Consider the following 23,197-nt stretch of genomic DNA (forward strand, 5'->3'; position numbering starts at 1 on the left):
AATCCACCAGTGTTTGCCTCTGCTTGACGATTAGTAAAACCATAATTTATTTTTTTCTTTAAGATTAACTTTTTTAAAGTTTTAATAGCCTCAGGGCCTAATCTCTTCACATTTTTCAGTGCAAAGACAGCTTCAAATATTTCAACATAGACTATACCAAGGTATAGTTCCTAATATGAATAGAAACAATGACTTAGTACATATTCAAACCCACTCTCTACCTTTGTTTATTGTCAAGGTTTGACTATTTAAGTGTAACCAACAAAATTCAGGCTTCATTAAAATTTCTCATAGTGTTAGTAAATTTACTATCATTTACCTTTTGCTGTATTTTTGTGTGGATTAAAAAAAATCATTATCCCTCAAGAAGACTCATTTTTTCCAAAGAACATAAAAATACAATTATGAAAGTAGATTAGTCAGAAGAGAAAACAACAAGAGCAAATAAGTTTTCAAAAGTTCTGTTTGCTTTGGAGATTCTGAAGATAGCTGAGAAATTCAACTTGGGATTGTTTTACTTTCCACAAGGATGCCTTAAATTATCGCAAGATTATCGCTTCCACATGTATGGCGAGCACTCCTGAAATAATGTTTTAAGAGACTCATTTCAGAAAACAATAGGGATTGTGGGTCGATGAAAGGCTTCAGGGTCAGAAGTTGGGGAATTATTACTCTTCTCTCCAGCTCCATTATTAACCTGAGCTGCAGCCTTTAGGAAACTCCTCTTTACTGCTAAAACCTATACTGCTTTCAAGGAATTATAAAACTGAATATTGAGTTGATATTGCTAACGGAAAGCAAAGTCACGTTGGCGGCTCAGCGCATCATGCTCCCATAAGCAGTCCTTTATGGTCTCTGTCATTCGCATGAGAACAGCTTACGTAGTTTTTTCTGGCAATATCCACTGGTAAAGTCATCTTCCCATTTTTCAAAATTTTATCTAGAAAAGTTGGAATATCAGTTCTTCAGGAAGTGGATAAATCTTGCTGTCATGCCAACCAAGACTAATATTATGTGAGATGAGCAAAGCACTTTACATACTTCTTTCTTTAAAGGGCACTTTAGCTTATCTCGATGTCTGCTATGTTCTGCACAATTAAAATGAATGTCCCATCTCTGGACTAGCACCTCTTCTCTCTCGAGAGCAGTTATGTCGTTGCTCTTGGCTGCCACAAAGTGGCAGTGTGCCCACTGACTTATCCATCTGTAAACCCAACGTTGGCCTTCAGAATGAACTAGGGCAGGAGAGCTGCACCTCAAGAGGAGAGTCGCAGACAAAGCACAGGAGGCCTGGCTAAATTTGAATTTTAGAAAAATGACAACATACTTACACTAAAAAAATATTCAGTGACCTTAAATTTAAATTTAACTGTGTCTTGTGATCTTATTTAGTAAATGTGGAAATTCTACTTGATTGATTTGACTCTTATAATCATGTAATCTTTTTAGTTGAAATATATTTATTCTTAATGTCTTATTTAGTGATCTGATTTAGTTTTCTATACTGAATTATAGAAAAATCTCAAGTTAAGGAATCTGTATTTCCCCATCCCACTTGACTTCCATTTATCACATAATTCTAGATTCACATTTTTAGTCTCATAATAGAATACTGGCTGCATCACTAATATTAAACTAACAAGCGTTTATTTATCAGACAATAAATACTTTGCTACAGTGTCTTGTGTGCCAAGGAAGTTAGAAAAGACTCTAAAGAGAGGGCAGGAACCGACTTGAACCTTGTGGAGAAAACAATGATGGGCAGAATGGAGATAAAAGAACCTTGTAGATGGGTGGGCAGGTATTTTCTATAGCAAAATAAATGTTTTATAAAAACCTGAAAGATTCAGTCCAAAGAACTAGTTAGAATATTGGAACATTAACATGGTTTATTATTATTTATTCTAGTGCTCAATCTTGGCATATATCATCGTCCCTCAATAATTAATTAATAGAATTATTTCAAGAAATAAAAATGGCACTGGGTTGGGTTAAACTATTTATTCATTTTTTTTTTCATTTTTAATTCACTTAAAATTTTCTTCTATCCCTTTAATGAAATCACTTCAAGTTTTATCAAATTTCAGCACAACCCAATTTTGACTTTTTATAACGTCAATCCTATGTAATTTTTTGCTATATAAAATTATGTATATTAGTTTACACCAATATACTAGATTTAAAATAGATTTATTTTTTTGTCTAATTCATTCAAAAGGCAGTTGAATTTTTAAACTTTCCAATTTAATACAAAGTGTCCCATAAAACTTTGCCTTCAATCTCACTCTACCAGAAATTTTGCATCAAATATATGGTTTGTGAGCTTGCCCTTTCATTTTTCAGGAAATTGAAAATTACACCCTAGATCTGAACTCCTGTAACACTGCAATCATCTATGCTTCTAATTCTAGTCAAGTATATTCTATGTAGAGGGACTTCATATTTTTCATATGTCTACATGGTAAATAAATCATCTATTTCTTATTATAAGGAAGAGATCGTGAAAGAAAATCTGTTACTGCTATATTTTGCATAGTGAATCAGTAATTAAACCTCCTTTGAGCTGCAGATATTGTATAACATACTGAACTAGAAACAAATGCATTATCCATTCATGTTAGAACTGGGAAGTATGTATGCACTATAGCTATTTAATGAGTTTATTATGTGGGGGGAAATTATACTATATTTTACCACTTCAACAATCTTCTATATTTAAGTAACCTTCCTACCTTGAGAGAAGTATTATAAAAATCTTAACCTTTTATCATCAGCATCTCATTTTTTTGATTATATATGTCATATATTCTGCTGGGGCTGTACCAAAAAAATCCATTTTTGTACGCCCCTTGTTTCTAAAATATTTTAAAGCAGCTAATAAAGCAGACTTAAAGGGGTATGGTTATTAACACAGTTACTGTTATGTTATGAGTTGAAGGTCTTCAGCAGTTGCTGAGAGGGATGAAGAGCTCATGAGGTTCAAAGCTCTCTAGTGAAGGAACCAAAAGGAAAACTCGAGTGGCTACAGGAATAGCCAAGCAGTGGATGCACTCTCCAGTGTGGAGCCTGACTTGTAAATATTCCACTTGCTAACTGATGGCAAATTTGCATGTCTTCGTAATACAGAGAATAGAAAATAAGAGTAACATCTTACGGAAATCAAGTGTCCTTGCGGGTAAGCGAGTAGATGACGAACCTGCCTTGGCGTGAGGGACTCGGGAAGAAGACCTGGGGCCCGGATGCCTGCCTCCCACTCTGAGCACTGGCCCAGAAGCACGGGATATTTTGACAGCAGAGCAACTAGAGAGGGCTTGATAGGAAGCAAGGGTCATTTAATCCGAGTGGGGCTAGCTGAGTCATGACGGGAGAGACCATTGTATGATGGATGGTAAAGAGCGTGTCTGATGAAAAAGGCCGAATTTCCTTAATATATAAAAGTTCCTATAAACCAATGAGAATGAAACCAAAATCCAATTTAAAAACAGGCAAAGGACATGGAAGACAGCACATTAAAGCAGAAATCTAATGGCTCCTGAACATCTGAAAAGAGGGTCAACCTCATTCATGTTAACAGAAGTGCACGTGAAAACTACAGGGAGACGGCATTTCCCCCATCACAGGGCTGGGAGTACAACACTTTCTCAGGACAGCAGGCATCAGAGATATGGAGGAAGACAGGATAAGATGGCAGTGATGGTGGGGCAGGGGACAGCTGTTTTTGATGGTGTAGATCATTCCAGTCGAGTCGAGGAGTGGGATGGGGAGGGGGTGTGTTAGGAGAAAGGAGGCAGAAAGTAAAAGAAAACAGTGGGGATAGATGATTTGTCTGAGGTGTTTCACTATAACAGAGACTAGATAATAGGAACAATGCTGAGAGGGAAATGAGGAAAAAGAGAGCTTCATTTTATATGTTAAATAAAATACCATTTGTGTATTTTAATTTTTACTACATACATTAGATAGAGAGATAGATGCTTGTATATGAAATATGCAAAGAATATTTCTACAAGGATTCACAAAATACTAATTACAGTGTTTGCTTCTAGAGGCCAGAAGTTGATTTCCTTTTGTGTTTTTACACTTTGTGCCATGTACTTGAATTACCCATGCAGAAATAAATAAAGAATTCATTATTTAAATACCATATAAATTGTAACCAAATCTGAACATGATTTAATTGTTCTCCATTTAAGTTTTCATATCCTTAAAATAAGTTTAATTATGTAAAGAAAACTACAATCAGAAAAAGATTTCATTAATCTTAGAGTTTGTGTGCGCTTTATTAACTAAGAAATACCTTTATATCATAATCTGTTAACATGAATCAAAATATATTTTCACAATTCTTGGGTATTGAATTGTGTCCCCTAAAAAGGTATGTTAAAGTCCTAACCCCCACTATGTGTGGATAGCTGTAATCAAGTTAAGATGAGGTTGTACTGGATTAGGGTTGGTCCAAATCTAATGACTGGTGTCCTTATAAGATGAGAGAAATTTGGAAAGAGAGATACACAGAGAGAATAGCATTTGACAATGGTACCCAGATTGGGGTGATGTATCTGTAAGCCAAGGAATGCCAAGGCGTGCCAGCAACCACCAGAAACCAGGAGAGGCAAGGAAGCCTTCAGGGGGAGCACTGCCCTGCCAAAACCTTGATTTTGAACTTCTAGCCTCCAGGACTCTGAGAGAATACATACCTGTTGTTTTAAAGTACCCAGTATGGTATTTTGCTACAGCAGCCCCCAAACTAATGCAATAAAGCAGCAGTTCATGGTGACCTAGGAAAATGTTTCTTGGAAAAATAGTTGAAATTTCAAGAATATGGGATTCTATGCATTCACAGAAAACAGATCGGAGGAGTACAGAAGATAAATCATGCCAAATGGGACCAAAGTGTTCGAATAGGAAAGAAAGAGATAATTGATATAGACCAGGTCTCTACATAAAAATAAAATAGGCATAAATGTGAATAATTCATTTCTCACATAACAAAGACTCTAAATGGATAAAAAGAAAGAAAAGACTGCTTCAAATGCATATGACTTTGTGATTAAGACTATTGTGAGAGTTTATCAAACAATGGGGCTAAAAGAAAGCACGGATGGCTTTATTCATGCAGGAAAAAAGGGAGTGTATTCATGTTGGGAAAGGTGTTGTAAACACAGTACTAAATACTTCACAATTTTCAAAAACTGTGCAACTGTAATTGCTCAGTGCTGTACACAGAGCAGTGACTAATTGCTGTTCTTTTGCTTATTTTTAGATAAAGGATCTGCAGCCATAGAGCTCTTCTCCATGACATTTTCACAGAACACACTATTTAAAGATTTACATCATTTCATCACTCCAGGTAAATTATTTCTTAAGAATGCCATAAATTCTACTTAAGTCATTTCCTGCCTCCCAATGAAATGAAAGGCATCTCTAAAGTGATTTCAATGTATCTTTTTGAGTGTGTGTGTTTTATATTTTTGCATTTTCCCAGGAAGAAAGGGAGACAGTGACTCAATTAATACCTTATGCTTATCCTCTCATTATTCCATTCTTGGTTGGGGTGATCATTTGAAATAAATGGAGGGTGTTTGCTCAAACCTCTCAGGCTGGTGCTTGTTAAGTACCAGCCCGCCTGCCCTGTTGTTTTTGTAGTCCCGTCATGGATGAAAGGATGCTCGTTCTCACCGGTCTAAGTAACCTTTGGAAATGAATTTTTTCCTCCTAGTTATTTCTGCTAACATTAAAAGAGAGAGAGAGAGAAATGTTTGACACTGATAAAAAGTTACAGCCTTAATATTTATTTAAAAATGAAGAAGTGTCAGCCCATCAGAGACACTGGGCTGGAACTGATGAGTTACATGATTCCCTGGACTGAATTGTAAAGCATTCCTTACTAAGCTGATCACAAAATCTAGGTATTAACACTCATATTTTTTGTTAAGGTAACCTCAGGTTCATGTGCAGTTGTTGTAACAAGTAACACAGAGAGCTCATCTACATCCCCTACTCAGTTTCCCCCCGTAGTGTGCCGGACTGATACAATCCATTGGGATTATTCACATTTCTCCAGTTTTACTAAAACTTGTTTGTGTGTATGTGTGTGTGTAAAAAGCTATATACAATCTATCACATCTGTAGGTTCATGTATCTACCATCACAGACAGGATGCTAAACAGTTTTAACACCAGAAGGATCCTTCAGGTTGCTCTTTTGTAACCAAACCCACCTCTCTCCTGACCCCCTTCCGTAATCCCTGACACCCACAAAACTGGTCTCCGTTTTGTCATTTCAAAATGTTCCATTAATGGAATCATACAGTATATAAATGTTAGAGATTTTTTTTCACCCTGGAGATTTAACCAAGTTGTGTGTATGTATCAGGTTCGTTCCTTTTCTTGGAGCTACGGGTGTGCCAGAGTTTATTTAACCCTTCGGCGATTGAAGATCAACTGGGCTATTTCCATTTGGGGCCTATTATGAATAAAGCTGCTACGAACAACTGTGCACAGGTTTTTGTGTGAACACAGTTTTGTTTCTCTGGGATAAATGCCCAGGAACATAGTTGCTGAATAATAGATAATGGCATGTGTAATTTTATAAGAAACTTCCAATTTTTTTTTTTTACGATAATCTACCATTCTATATTCCCATCAGCAATATAGGAGTAATCTAGTGTCTGCTCATGACTGCAGGTATTTAGTGTTGTCATAATTTTTTATTTGAGCCATTCTGCTAGGTAGGTAGTGATATCTGTTTGCCAGATAATTCCAATATCCAGTTCGTCTCAGTAGTGGCCTTACCTTTTGTTGTTGGTTGACTTTTCTCCACCGGATTGATTATCTTGGTTCCTGATAGGACAGATTATTTGATTGTATTTTGTCTGTCCTATTAGCAGACTCTCGATCTTATTTAAATCTTTTATTTTAGCAAGCAGTTACCCTGTCTATGTTTAGCCGAAGGTCCTGGCCTCCTTTTGTGGTCAGTTCAATTTCAGACCCTTTGCTTTGTTAATTTTATCTGCTTGCTTTATCTGGTGCTGCTGTGGCTCCTGCTGGTGCTGACACTGCCTGAGAGGATGGAAGTAGTTTCAACAGCCAGAACACGGGGGGTCTCTTAGAGGTGTCTCTTAGAATGGAAGAGGGTTCTCAGGCCCATGAATTCTCAGTCTTTATCTTACACAGCCTTTCCAGAAACACTTACCATAGTTGATTATACTATTCTTTTTTTTTTTTTAAACCCTGTGCTAACTTGGCTTCTGGAATAACTCTTCTGCTTTTTCTCACTACTTGTTTTCAGTCTCGTTTGCTATTGTTTCTCTTCAACCTCTAAATATTAAATAGCATTGAGGGTCAGGGATCAAAAATTGCCCCTTCAATTATAGGTGATTTAACAGAGGTTAATACTTTTAAATATTATCTATATGCTCAAATTTATATCTTCAGCCTTAACTTCTCCCATGAACCCCAAGCTCACATTTCTAACAGCCTATCCCTACCTCATTAGTATATCTAATAGTATTCTAGTTGCTTAAGTAAAACTTTAAAGTTTACTAGTTTCTTTACATTGTACATCAAATCTATCGTCAAAGCTCTTGGCTCTACCTTCAAAATATATCCAGACTTTGGCCATATCACCACCTCACTATGAACATCTTGGTCCAAACCACTAGAAGTTGTTGCCCGGACTGTTGCAATATCCTCCATACCGTTCTCCTGTTTTCGCTATCGCTCTCCTATAGTCTTATTTACAGTAGATCCTGTGTTTCCTCTGCTCAGAACCCTCTAATGTCCAGTGATTTTCCTTCTCACTCATAGAAAAAGTCAATGTCATTACCATGCCCTATAGGTAACTTAATGGTATGACCCCTGACTTTATTTTTTCTACCACTGACCACCCCCACTCACCCTGCCCGGCCAAGTTTCTTGAGCACGAGCCATTTGCTCCTGTTTCCACACCTTTCCACTTGCTGCTACTTCTTCTGGGGACCTTATACCCCTAGATACTTATATGCCTCCCTCCCTCATCATCAGGCATTGTCAGTTCTAATGTCGTATATCGCAAAGCACTTCGGGGCTATCCTATAGAAAATAGCTGCATACTCACATACAGCACCCCCTTCTCTTTCCCCTTCTCTCGCTGTAATTTGATCCATAGCACATAACAGTGATTGGTTTATATATACATATATGTATATAAAATGTTTTATATTTATATATCATATAATTATGTATTATATTTAAGGATAAAATATAATTATATACTATGTTTCCCTAAATCCTCTCATCAGAACAAAAGCACCATGAAACCAGAGACTTTGCCTGTTTTGTTCATTTGCCATACCCGGTGCCTACAAAATGTGTTTGTTTAATGAGCAGTTGATGAATGACTGAAAGAATAAATGAGTAAATGCTTACATGAAGAACGTATTTGGGGGAGGGGGGGAATCATAGAACGTACACTCTTTCACCAAAGAACTAGCGAAAAAAACGTGGGCTTCCTGCTGGGAGTTTGGTCCCTCACACTGTTCTGGGTTTCTTACTTTGTCCTAGTGCTTCTTGTTCGCCCTTCAGGCACCGTTGGAAGTCCACGCTTCTCTTCAGAACCTTATTCTAATCACCAAGGGTCTTACAAGTCGGTTTGCTTCCCTTTCCAAATTTTCTTTCCTTCCAATACCTGTAGTTCATTTCTGGCTGCCTGTTTGATTTCTTCACAGAGAATGCATTTGTCCACTTATCAGACAAGTATTTACTGAGAATCTGTTATGTGCCGGGCAATGTTCTGTGCATTTCCCTCTCTCTAAGCTGAGTGCTCTGCACTGCTCTTCCTGGCAACTGTGCACTCTCTATGGGATCAACGTTCCCTGAAAGATCAGTATTTTCACGTGCTCTATTGATGAAAGACACTTTCAGGAGGAGAAAAAAAATCATTTCCAGCCGAGAGTATATGATGAAAATAGATGCCCCATTTCCCAGAAACATTAGCAGCCTACACTTCTATGTATACCATTAAATAAACTGGAAACATCACATGATATACATTATCGCTTCTTCATATCCAAGAAGACATCAGTTATAGTATCATTAGGTTTATTAAAGAACAAAAATAAAATTCTTAATTAAGCCAAATGTTAGGAATAATAAGTTTGGAAATGATCATTAAACAGTGGAAAAAATAATGTTTATGTAGAAGTAAATTTGAAAAAGAGACAAAAATAGAACAGGGCCCTCCTCACAATGGCTGTGTTGACCCTCTGTCAGACATCTGACATCATCTGAGTTCTGTTTTCCTAGTGAGGTAGGCTTCAGGTTACCAAGCTACCACTGGCTTCTTGGTGCTGTAAAATGTAACTGTGCCTACAAAGCAACTTCTGAAGATATATAAAAATTTTCCTTTAGAAGATAAACAGGGACTATATTAAATTGTAACTGGTATTTGACTCTACCAACTGGTTGGTTATTAACTAATATATTGTAATTAATTTAACTTTATATGATCAAGATGTGCTATTATGCAAGGCTGTCTATTAGCCTTGTGCAGCAGTAAAAGCTTTGCCCAATGTTGTCTGTATACTCGAGTTCATATTTAAGTTTGTGGATTCATGAATTATAGGATGCTAGAGAGGTTCCTTACTGATTCTGTGTAATTTTATTACCCATTCCAAGAATAAATGGATTATGTGATATATGAATAAACAATAATAATGGAACATACCTGAAATTTCATGTAAATAGCATTAGGCTTGTAAAGAAAATGATTTATCCATTCATTTATCCATTCATTTATCTAAAAAAAATATATTATTTGAGAGACTGATATGTACCAGTGTAGAGACTAGAGATTCTGCAGAGATGAGATAAAGTTCTTAGCTCCATGCAGGATACATTCTAGAGGGTTATCAGATCATAAACAAAGCAATAAGTAAATAAGATACTCATAGACTGTGATAAGTGCAATGAATGAAATAAGAAGGTGGAGACACAGAGTTATAAGAGGAGGGTAATTTTGCTTGAATGATCAGAGAACAGCTCTCCAGGGTCATTTGCACATCTCAAAGAAGCAAGTGCTCCAACATCTGCAAGAACATGTCCTGATCTTGAGCAAGCTGTCCTGAAGCAACTATCAAAGATGATCATTTACATGCTTGATAGCCAGTTTTTTCTGTGCCATTTAAAAATAATGCTTCCCTTCCTTATTGGTTTTTGATGCTTCCTTCATCATAATGTTATATACTCTAGAGTTTTTAAATAGCAATAATATTTACCTTTTTCATTACCTGAAATATATTTTGGCGTGAGGCAGTGGAGAGTTAGCCCATTCGGTTATGCACCTCTCTCCCGCTGTTTGGTGATGTTGCCTTTCTCATATCTCAGGCTCTTATGAGTAATATCCTAAGTACTAGTTCAGTAATTATTATTCTTATACTTATAAGTAAAGTTGTTTACTGTTCTGAATTATCTTTCCTCAGTTTTGGTGTTGGGCTTTTACCAACTTCACAAAATGAAGAGGAGAGATTTCTTTATTCTTCTAAATCTTGGTACAGTTTACACTGTAGAGAAATATTTTCCTTGGCATTTAAAAACTCAGCTCATCCACAGTCTAACAAGAAGTTTCTCTGATTGATACTATTTTATGCACATTTTCTCTATTTTTTCTGTGATTATCAGTTAATACAGGCTTTGTGAGTCAGCTTTGCTAATTTATATTTCCCTATAAAGTGTCCTATTTCTTCAAATATATTATCATAGAATTATATGCACCCAAATCCCGTTTTGCCTCTTTTGTTAGTCTCATTAAAATGTTTCTCAATTTTTTTTGTTTTTTGTCTTCTTTAAAAGTATTTCCAGAAGTTTCCCTTACCTGATTGTTTTAATAAATGACAAGTTCCTGAATATATCTGCAGTAGTTTTCTGTAGCTGCTATAACAAATCACCACAAACTTGGAGCCTTAAAGCAATTACAGCTGATCACTGTACAGTTCTGCATGTCGGAACTGACACAGAATCAAGGTGTTCAGTCGGACTGTGTTCCTTTCTGAGGGTTCTCGGGTGAGTCCATTTTCTTACCTTTTCTACCTTCTAGAGGCCACCCCATTCTTGGTCCTGTTGTTCCATTTCTCCACCTACAAAGCCAGCCGCAGTGGGCCCAGCCCTTCTCACACTGCATTGTTCTGACCTGTAGTCACATTTCCCACTGGCTCTGGCTCCTCTTCTGTCCCCTTGCACTTTGAGGACCCTTGTGATTACATGGAGCCCATCACATCATCCAGGATAATCTCCTTATTTTAAAATCAGCTAATTGGCAATCTTAATTCCATCTGCTACTTTAATTCCCTTTTGCCTGGTAACCTAACATATTCACAGGGGATTAAGACATAGACATCTGGAAATATCATATGATTTCACTTATATGTGGAATCTAATGAACAAAATAAGCTAACAAACAAAATAAAAACAGACTGATAGATACAGAGAACAGACTGACAGAAGCTGTTAGAGGGGAGGGGGAGTTGGGGGCTGGGTGAGAAAAGTAAATGGACTAAACAAGAAAAGAAACAAAAAGAAGCAACCCTCATGGACACAGATAACAGCGTGGTGATTACCAGAGGGAAAGGGGAGCGAGGGGAGGTAGAAGAGTGTAAAGGAGGGATAAATGCTGAAGGAAGGAGAGTTGACTTTGGGATGGTGAACACACAGTACAATATACAGGTGATGTATTATAGAATTGTACACCTGAAACCTATATAATTTTATTAATGAATGTCACCCCAATAAATTCAATAAAAATTAAAAAAAAAAAAAAGATATGGACATCTGGGAGGGGAGTAGGGAAACACTTTATTCTCCCTACCAAAATATCAATTAAACTTTTGATGTTTACAATATTTTCCTGCTTTTATTTTTATTGTTTTCTCCTGTTTCCCTGACGTAATCTTATTGCCATTTTTAAAGTTTTAGTTAATATTTAACTTATTTTTTTTCCACTTCCTAACAAAAGATTTTATGTATAGCTTTGGTTGTATCCTGAGGTTTTAATAATCCTGACTAGGTAGTTTCTAAAGATTAGGTATCATAGATTTAAATTTATGTGTGTTTGCATTATCTTTAAATAAACTTTTATTATTCATTTACTTTTATTTGAAATTGGTGGGTCAATATTTCTTTGGATTTTCTTTGTCCCATAATATGGGAACTGTATTTACAAATATTTCATGCAAATGTGGAATGAATGAGTAGTTGCTGTTGGTAGTAGACAAGATTTTTCTTACTGATAACAGTAATGATAGTAGCATTTTTAAGAGTACCTGGCCCTGTGCTATGTAATGATAGATATTATGTCTTTAAATCTTCATAATGATACTATGAGTAGGTATTATCATTGTCCTCAGTTTACAGAGGGAGAAACAAAGTCACAAAGCTAATAGACAAGAAAAATAACATGAATTTAAATTGATATATATATTATTCAAATTCGAAGAAATACATTATTATAATGTTTTGCTGTCTTATTTTTTATTTGCTTTAATTCTTTAAATCTGAAAGCTGAGTAAGCTAGTATAAAATTTCATGATTGTTTCTACTGATTTCTTTAGACTTATATGATTTTTGTTTTACATAGTTTTGATGTTAACCTGGTCAGCAAATGCTGCCTCTGGCAATTATATCTTCAATTGTAAAGATAAGCTTTCCCTAAGCTTTCCCTTTTTTAATTGCAAATAACCCTCCTCCCATTTACTACCTTTTCGACTTTGCCTGCAGCTAATATGGCTCTCAGACTTCCCTCCTGTTCCTTGTTTCTTTGTATTTTTCCTTGATACACCTACCCATTTGTTTTTAATATTTGGCATCACTTTCTGTTTTAAATATTTAGCATCACATTTATAATATGTATGCATAGTTTTTAGCTGGCTTTTTATTAGTAACTCAGCCTGAAAGTCTTTTTCTCTAAATTGAGTTTTAAAGTAATTTATGTTTACCTCCATAACTGATTATTTCAGCTTCACATTATTAACTTACTTTATACTTCTGTGTTGTTTTCTATTGTCTGCTATGTGAAGTATTGTGAATATTTTCTTAGCTTTTGTCTTTGGTGTTTTAGAAAGCACTCAATCTATTTTTAATGTACTAGTGGTTATTATTACCTTTCAAAGACATTCTTATGGTTTAGTACTTATCAAAGTTTTATACAGATGTAATATCTTCAGACAGTCCCATATGTGAGCTGAGAATTTTATATACTTTTACTTACTCCCATTTATCTGTATTCTACTTTCCAGTCTTATTTTTAAAATCTAGATAAATTTTCAACTCAGGTTATTACTAATAAATCTATATTCTTGCATTTCTGGACATGCTGAAATGGTCTCATGGAGCTTACATTCCAGTGGAGCAAAGCAGAAAATAAATCCAAGGATCAACACAGGTTAGTGATGAGGGCCATGAAGAAAATAATATAGGGCAATGGCAGTGTCTGGAGAGCCAGGAAGGCTACTGCTGCTGAAGTATTCAGGAAAAGCCCAAGGATATGACATGAAAGATGAGACCTAACCAAAGAGAAGACAATACCCACGTGAAGATCAGGGAAAATGTCACCCAGGCAGCAGAAAAAGCCAAAGACAGTGTCCTAAAATACAAATAAGCTTTCTTTTCTAAAGACCAAGAAGGGCAGGAACATTGGGACGTACTCAGGAAGGAGAAGAGCAGTAAAAGATAACGAGCGGAACAGGACAATGAGCCTGGCAAGTCCGAGGAGAGAAAGCAGCAGAATGAAACTGACTGGAGCAATGATGGGCGGAGGTTTGTAGAGGATCTGTCTCCGTTCCAAGCAGTTACTCTGTCTGATAAGTGCTAGACATTCTGCTGAGCATTTTACCGACATTCTCTCACTTCCCAACCAGGGAGATGATCATTTACCTTAATGGACAAGGAACAGGAAATTCCAAAAGTTCGTCAATTTGCCGAAGATTCACCAAATCATATGTGGCAAAGTTAACATTTGACTGTATGCCTGCCTCACCATGTGACATCTGTGCCCTTAGCCACTATCCCATTTCCAGTATCACTCAGACAGACAGACCTGTTCACAATCATTGGAGTAAAACACGTCATAGGACAAGTAACGTAAGATTTGAATTCGTCTCCTTAGAAAAATGTTTTCTCTCTGACCTCACTCCTTAGTTCTTCATTCTCTCTAGGGGTGCACAGCATAAAAATGTATTTCTATAGTCCTTTCACTTTCCATTCAGGCAAGAAGACCGATTTACATTTAGCTGGGTGAGAAAATGCCTACAGTGGGAACAACTCCGTAAGCCTCTGCTCGGGGCTCTAGTGAGTTCTCTACAGCTTCCATAGTAAACCACAGTCCACAGCATCCATTCCAGACGTGCCCTGAATAGTGGCAATGCTACCTGATAGCCTTGTTTATCTTCTTTGGTTTTAGCAAGAAGTGTTAGCTTGTTGCAGGTGTTAGCAAAGTCTTTTCAACCAAGCAACATAAACAGTCAGAATACATACAAGGAAATAACCAAGGGGCTAAATTTCCCTTTACCATCTTTCCAGTTCTTTTGTTTTACTTGTTTGTCACCAGGATGCCCCCTATTCTATAGCTTAAATACTCATGATTTTCTTTGTGATCAGTTTGCCCTGTGGTAACTAAGGAAAGACATAATTATATTGAGAAGTGATGAGAAGGAAGGTTCACACTCCCCTGGGCTTCAATTGTGAGGTCATGTTACTTTGTTTATGAAAAATATTCTGAGTAAATAAAGTTACTCAGTTAATCACTTGTTTTTATTTTTATTTTTATAATAAAAATAACCTTAGACATCAGTGTATTTATTAAATCCTTAGCCTCATTGTTTCTTATTGTCCATTGGGGCATTGGACATTTGGAGTATTATTAGTAAAGAAAGACTAGATTTCTCAATGTGCATCATTTGTTTTGAAATGAAACAGATTATACATTTTCTTTCAGGATATGAGAAATCAAATAAGTTCATTGATCATGAAAAACTCCATCTCCAAAACAAAGGCATAAAGCAGTCCAGCTTGTGCTCCGTCTATGAAATATCATACAAAGTAGGTTTGGCTTTTAACATAGTCCCATGTATCAATCTATAAGTTTCATTTGAGAAATAGTATCAATATTGGTGAGCTTTTTCACCAGTGATACTATTTCTGCTGGATCCCACTGAACCTGGAAATAGCCCCAAAGTGATAGAGTGATGGGACAGAGTGGACAAGGAGCCAAACAGTTCTCATTAGGGCTTTAAAGACACCCATTTGTAATGTGATTCATACTCACACCCCCTCGTCTTACCATTTATTTTTTATGGCCGTATTCCAGTTGACCATGTGTTCCCACTTAAAGTGGCATGTTAGCATTTTAGTTTCCAGTTGCCTGCTTGCTCTTCATTTTTAATAGCTTATATATTTCACTCTGTATATCATTTTTGGAAGAATTTGAAAGAAACTATGTGCATGCTGTAATCGGTACCATTAGTTTCAGTGGGTTGATTAGGTATAGGGACGCTGTGACTCGCATTTTTTATGTGGTCCATGTTTTGGGTGATACTTCATGGAAACATCTCTTTCTGTCCACGATGACAACGTCATGGGAGATAGAGCTCTGCTCTATGCACCATGTTCTAATCAGTGTCTCTACTGTGACAGTTGTTTTAGATATGCAGAAATCTCTACTTAAATATGAAGTGGTTCTGTCTTACGTGTAAGAACCCTAATGAAGAATTTAGTGTGATGCTTGTTTTCCCAATGAAATCATAGAGGTAAGCCCTGATCAAATCAGGATTTTTATGGTTTGAATGGTGTTGGGACTCTGGAATCCAACTTCTTCAGTCTGTCTCTCACTACCTCACCTCAACTCTAGAGCTCAGTGAAATACAGACAAATATCAACTCAACAGTACTTCTGTGAGTAGGTCCATCAGAAAACATCAGGTAAATCTAAAAGGTAAATTGATGTGAACCCCCAGCTGTATCACTCTGGGCCTGTATCACTCAGAAGTGGCTCATCTACGCCTCTTAAGCAAACATCATGAGTCTGGGTTAAAGATCCCAAGAACTTTCTGGTCCATATCACTCTGAAACATTTCTATGATCACATCAAAATGGGAATTTCCACTTCTCTACCTGGACTGGACTGGATGCTAGTACTTGGAAGCAGTAGTTTCAAAGGCAAGAATCAAGGACAGGAAACTACTTGATGCTGTGACACAGTCAGGTCACACCTACCCTTCTTCCCTGGGGCTCTCCCCTCCAGTCTTCCCGTTGCTCTCCACAGGTGCTGCCTGCAATGACCCACAGAATCTGATCAGTTGTGTTAGCAGATTGGCAAGTGCTAAAGACTATGAACGAGTAAGGGAGTCTTTCTTACATAAACACTCAGAATTAAAAGGCAAATGGACATTTTTGAAGAGACAAAGGACAGAAGTCTGAAGCATTTTGTGTTTGGGAATAACTGTCAGAATCTCTTTACCAGGGTTCCTAGAACCTACCCCATAAATGACGATCTGTAATAAGTTCTGTGGGTTCAGGAGGAAAAGACTTTGTCTTGGGTCAGTCTTTTAAAATGTGCACAGATAATAAGTCATCAGGAATGTCCTCCTCAATTACTACAGGCAGCAGTGCATGAGTAAGCAAGTGAAAACAGACGCCGGCCCAGCCCTCAGGGGATTTTAGATTTCCCCTAGTACACTTATAAGATGGATTCAGTGTAATTTTCCTATAAAATGAATATATGGGAAGTGATTTTTCCAAGAACACACAGTGACACAGTAGACAAGGAGTCTAAGAACAGGACCACATGTCATAAAACATGAAATCTGTTCTCAACCCTTTCACTAACTCACTAATGTGGCTTAGATGTATATACTCAATTGCTAATCCTTTTGTAAAAACAGTATTTCCTGTTTATTTTTAGAATCATCCACTCAAAAACTTTATCTTTTTTTCTTGTCCCTTTTGAGTTATACCACAAGAAAAGCTAGAACTTTATTTCAGGCTATCATGGCATCCATTGAACACAATGGGAAGACAAATCATCATGCTGAAGTTGTTACCGTTGTGCTGGGTCAAATGCCAGCACAGAGCATGGACATTGAACGCACACTCTCCTGCCTGATTTCCAGAGGCAATGCCCCCTGTCCTATACTCCTGTTTTCAAGGAATAATTTTTTTAAGCTCCCTATAAACTTTATGAGCTTTCCCATATTTATTCCCCTTTCAAAAAAAATCTTTTCTGATAAGTTAGCAATTTATCTTGCTTGTACCCAAGATCCCTATCATGATGGATATTGGCACCCACCTGTGATCCAATTAGGTGTGGCCCAGTTGGCAGGGCCATGTGATTGGCTTCCTTCAAAAATGGTTGGATGAGTGATGCAGGAAGGCTGAGGATACATTAATTAGGGTACATTATTTCAAAGCTACTAAAACATAAAAGAATAAGGGAAAAAGAAAAGTCCTTTTGCATGCACTAGTTTACTTCTGTAAACAAAAAGCAAAGGTGCAATAACTTTGAAAACATAATGAACTCACTTACTTATCAAAGGTTTTCTCTTAGTGGAGTCTGAAGTCCAGGACTTGAAAGGAAAGCCAGCCTCTCTACTGCTTACACTTAGGGACTCTTCCCTCTTCACTGGTTACTGGAGGCAAGAACTGTGACTCTAGCTACAGCTTCAACCCTGAGACAGTGTTCAAATCCATTGTCTGGAAAAACCACATTAATGTACTTCAGTTTATGCTTCACAATTTTCATAACCTGCTGCAAGTCTTCTTATATTGTCTCAGTTAGAAGCACTAAATAAATTTTTCTCTGGAAAATAAATATAATTAGGTATTAAAACAAAACATTCTACTTTTTAAAGTAAGCACAATGGCCATTTCAAAATACCCTTCTTCCTGAGATTTCTGAAAACCATTGCTATAAAACTGTGGTGCTCTAATGTGGGCAACTGATGGATGTAACTCTTCTTAAAAGCTTTACATAAATGACATGGAGTCTGTAAAGAATTTTAATGACTGACTGTCTGAGCTTTAATGTTATATAAGGTAATTGAACTAATATCACACTGATCAATCAATATCCTCCTTTTCTTCCCCCTTTATAATTCGTTTTATTTTTCTCTTTTAAGGTTTAAAACACTACTTCAGTAAGCAATGAAAAATATATACATATTCACTATAATGTAAGCACTATTGATTTTCAGTTTTCAGAATCAACCCACACATAAAACATATAGGAGATTTGCTTATGGTTACAAAACTGAATGTAACAGTCCTGACAACTATGCAGTAAAAGTACAGCTAGCAGAATTTGAGAAACGGGAGTGGGTGTGAGAGAAGAGATAAAGATAAAGGTCATGCAATAATAAACCATATTTGCCAAATGGAAGTTAAAGGATCTGAAGAAAATTGATGCAACACAAAGTAGAGGTTTAAATTTATCAAAGGGTTAAGGTTACCAAAGGAGAACCAAAACAATAGTGAAAAAGGGGAGACTAAAGTATTATAAGTACACAAAATTTTCATATTTTTTTGATGGACAAGTAATAGTCAATATTCAGTGTTGACAAAGCTAAATTTGATTGTACTTTTCATTTCAACACAGTTTGGTAATATGTAGATAGCCTGCTAATTGCCCATATGCTTCCATAGCGCAATAGGGCCCATAATTTGTCATTGTGCTCTGCTGTGCTACACCTACTTTGAAATAGTACAAACTGGCACTAGACTATTTACAGCTCCTTTCACACTTTTTCAATTCCTCCTTGCTTTTGCCTTTTTGAAATCCTTTTTTACTGCAAGCACATAGATAACAAATGGATTATGGATTATATCTCCCCTGGGGTCTAGTATGGCTAAGAGGAGGCCCTTAGGAACTACTGAGGTCCTAGTGGGTTGTTCTTGTTTGTCTGTTTGTCTTCTTGTCCATCTCATTGCCTCCTCCTTCCCATTCCTGTGGTGGTGCCTTCAAGGACAATGAGTGTGCAGACAGTTTTTTCACAGCCATCTTCATTTCCAAATGAGAAGAGCATTTCCATCTTCCCTCTAGTCACTGGTTATCTTTGTGAGTTCTACAACTTCTCATTCTCCCATTGCCATTTGTAAAAGCTGTCATTGCTGCACCTTAAAACCTCTTATTTTCCATTCTTCTTTTTTCTCCCCTCTTCTCTCTCCTGACTCTCCTCTTACTTTTCTCAGTATTTTTGTAAGAAGGCTGATTATGCCTGTGTATGTATGTATATATGTATATATGTAAATATATATGCATAAATATATACACACATACATATATTTATGTACATGTTGCCTGTATTGCTCTTTTATATAGTAAACACAATATGCATCTGCATATAATTTACAATATTTTTGTTTCAGTTTTGTAATAATATTGCTGAAAAATCAGAATAGATTTCCTTAGTCAGAGACATTGGACTGGAGTTTTAGGAGCTATGAGCAGTTTTTTAACTGCAGTAGATGTTTGAGAATGCTAGGATGTTGGTTCAAAAAGTAATAGAGTAGATCCTTAAAGTGAGGGCTACATTTGTTCCCAAATAAAAGAAGCATGTTTCCCATGTAATGCACACATTCTTGGGTGATCCACTAATAGGCCTTTTTATACTTGTTAATTAAAGATTGTTATATTTAAACAAGATACGGACATAAAAATATACTTAAAGACAGGGTTACAGATGTATGATAAAGTGAGATCAGGACAGAAAAATACAAGCTGATACATCTGGCAAAGGAAAGTTGTAGATACAGCCATTTTATGAAATGGAGAAACTTGGCAAAATATTTCAAATGGGCTTTAAATGTAATCATTTGACAAAATGTGTTGAATGGTTGTGATGTGAGCTTTCAATGAAGTATGTTGAAACCAGGATACAAGGTATATAGTTCTGGACACCACATTGCAAAATATTGCTTTTTCTGATAACGTGTCATAGTTGAAATTATACAATAATATCGAGATGAGCTAATAGTCATCTGAATGATTTTAGTGATGGCTTTAAATTGTACACTCCTGGAAAGCCAAATTTGTTTAACTCACTCTGGGGTGCTTAGCATTGCAAAGTGTGCAGCTTAGGTCCTTTACTGATGCTTTTAAATAATGACCATATCTAATATTAGAGACACTGCCTTTCTTATGATAGCAAGAAAATCCACCAGAATGTTTCCTTCAGGAAGGGTAAAACTCACAATAGTTTTTCACTGTGGCTTTAAGGGTTTTCAAAGTCAGACAGTGATGCTACAATAAATTTAAATATAACTAACAAGCAGGGGTAAGGAAATAACTGGAGGAAATATTTTGAGATTTTTAAAAAAAAAGTAAATATAGCAATTATTTACTTGAAAGCAAATACTGAATGATTAATTGGCTTTAAAAAAAATTTTTAGTCTTTTTTTTAAAGAATCTTCCACATAAGAAGGGAGTCCTTGGCCCACCATGGTGGGCGATAGTGGGCTAGCAGTTGCCAAGGACTCCATCAGGCAATCACTTTTACACACTTGGTACATGTGTTTGAAATTTTGACATCACTACTTCCTCATTTAAACACGGAAAGACACTTCCCTTTCTTCCTCTGAAGGAGTTTTGATTGTTAGTTAATTTCCATAGAATGGCTGATTTCTAGGAATTTGCCCTCCCCTCTAATCACTCCCAGAATAGCAGCCCTTCAATGCCATCTCTTTGCCACCTACAAAAAAGAAAATCCATGAGTGTTCTTCCTCCGTTTGCCTATTATCTACATTCTCCACTTTTTTCAAGTTATTGCTCACCATTTATTTATTTCTGGAAGTTTTTCCTAGCAATCTCCATCATAAAATGAGTCTTGAAGGCCATCAAATATGAAAACTATGACTTGTACCAGATTATCACATTTGCTTGTATGCTGTCTTCGATTAGTCTTTCATTTTTCATAGAAGTGCATCCTGCTTCTCCAGCTGGACAATAGGTCATTGAATGAAAGTGCACTACATTTTACATATTCTTGAGCTACTACAATTGTTTTTTAAATTCTGGGCATTCCATAGGCACTATTACAGATACTCAATAAATTGATATAATCTCATAGATTTATTTGGTCCATTTATATTGTCTGCTATGTGTCTCTCAGAATATCTTAACACCCAGAACTGGGGCCAACACCTTGAGCAGTTCCTGGAACATTATAAGTGTTCGATATATATTTGTTGGAAAGAAAAAATAACATAAACCATTTCAAATTTTTTTATTTTTCAAAAGATGCATTTTTAACATGAAATTTTTTTCTTTTTTTTTTCCCTGGTCACCTTACCTTTTTCAGACAGATCAGAAGGATCTCTGTAAAAGAGAGTTCATTCTACATTTTAACTCTTAGAGCCAGATTTTTGGAGGGAGGAGGCTTTCAATTCTAATTTAATTTTGTGGTGAGATTTGGACATGATTCTTTTGACACTTGACCTAAATAGCACTCTGGACTAAAGCGTATAATGATACCAGGTGGGGTTTCATTTTATATATTCGTGTGTGTGTGTGTGTGTGTGTGTGTGTGTGTGTGTGTGTGTGTGTGTGTGTGTTGAAGGTATCTTAAGTCATTTCTTTCTAGGATGCAGCTCACAGGCCTTTGCTATGAAACACATAACGTTCCATTTTTACACATAACATTTTTTACAACCCCTCCGGAGAGCCTAGAAAGGGTACAATACCAAATCAGAGTTGACACAGCCTTAGGGTGGTTTCTCTACCCTAGATTCTAAAACTTTAACAAGCTGAAAAAAATATCTGATTTCTCAAACCTTCCTCTGACTTAAAGACAGTATCAGTAAGAAAAAATTAATTTATACCAAAAACACTAATAAGTTCACTGTTCTTTTACTTCTAATTGTAACAGCTCTCTGGCCTGTGTGATTTATAAAGTTGCGGTTTGATTAGGTGACCCCCTTTCATCTTACTGGTAATTAGACTCTGGGATATCCATTTACCCTTCTGGATCCCAAGTAAATATTTTGGTTGCATACCAGAGACTGTTTACAGTGCTTTTAGCTTGGTACCTACTGTGAGGACATAAAGTTAAATCCACTTTACAGCAATTAGGAAATTTTAGTGATTCATTTCTGCTGTTAGATTGGAAAAATTTTGTTCAAATAAGATGTAAAGTGTCCAGAACTAATACTCTCAGACTAATGCAGTTTCTGTAGCAATCCAACAACCCAGAGGAGAAAGCGACGAAATAAACTAGGCATCACAGTGTCCACTAAGTCTGATTCACACACTTGGCCAACGCCGGCAGAACGCATCAACTGACTTTAAGGAGATAGAAAACTAGTCAATCCCAATGGCACCCAACACCCAGAAAAGCACGTGGTTTGCCCAAGGTCACACTGTAGAGACTGACCAAGCCAGTGAAGACCAACATGCCTGGACTCCAGGACAGCTTTCTTTCACCTGGGCACTGTGCTGCCTCCCACTGAGGGAACGCAAATGTGCCCATTTCCATGCTACAGAAAGCCTGCGGTTCTGAATCAGCACCCATCCCCGTCATCAGCTCCACCCTGATCCGCTCTTATCCCCTTGTTTCTCAAGGCCTGAGAAAATCCAGCACGGTCCGGACCGAGAGAAGGGCCAGGAGAATGCGGTCACTGGCTGTCAGACTCCTGAGCCCCCAGGGACTGTTGGCAGGGTTCCCTCGCGAGCTTTAAGGTTGATTACATCAGAAAGCCACAGCTAACAGGTTCCCAACAAGGATGACAGAGAAGTGGGTAACACTGACATGAGAATCTGACTGGTCTTCTCAGAAGACACAATGTTACCATCAATATTTTTTTTTAATTTATCTTTATTGTTGAAAGTACTACAGATGTCCCCCCTTTCCCCTCATTGATCCCCTCCACCCAGATCCTGCCCACTCCCCAGGCCTTCGCCACACTGTTGTCTGTGACCAGGGGTTATGCATATATGCATATCAGTTCCTTGGTTAATTTCTTCCTGTGCTCCCCCTTCCCTTTGAGAATCCTCAGTCTGTTGCATGCTTCCATGTTCTAGATCTATTTGGTTCATCAGTTTATTTTGTTTATTACATTCTACATATAAGTTAGATCATGTGATACTTATTTCGCTTAGCACAATACTCTCCAGGTCCCTCCATGCTGTCTCAGAGGGTAATTGGTCCTTCTTTTATATTTTTAATTCAATAAACAGCCACT

General features: G+C 36.9%; 1 protein-coding gene across 3 annotated transcripts in view; it reads left to right on the top strand.

Annotated features, from left to right (window-relative positions):
- The window catches only part of C16H8orf34 (chromosome 16 C8orf34 homolog), a 522,081-nt gene that overhangs the window by 413,332 nt on the left and 85,552 nt on the right, over nt 1-23,197 (top strand). For all 3 annotated transcript variants that reach the window (XR_015715789.1, XR_015715790.1, XR_015715791.1), the window contains one exon: nt 5,264-5,350. The gene's annotated coding sequence lies outside the window, so the exon portion shown is untranslated. The remainder of the gene's footprint in view (nt 1-5,263; nt 5,351-23,197) is intronic.

Source organism: Miniopterus natalensis, chromosome 16, assembly GCF_054644295.1.
Source record: "Miniopterus natalensis isolate mMinNat1 chromosome 16, mMinNat1.hap1, whole genome shotgun sequence".
Lineage (NCBI taxonomy): Eukaryota > Metazoa > Chordata > Mammalia > Chiroptera > Miniopteridae > Miniopterus > Miniopterus natalensis.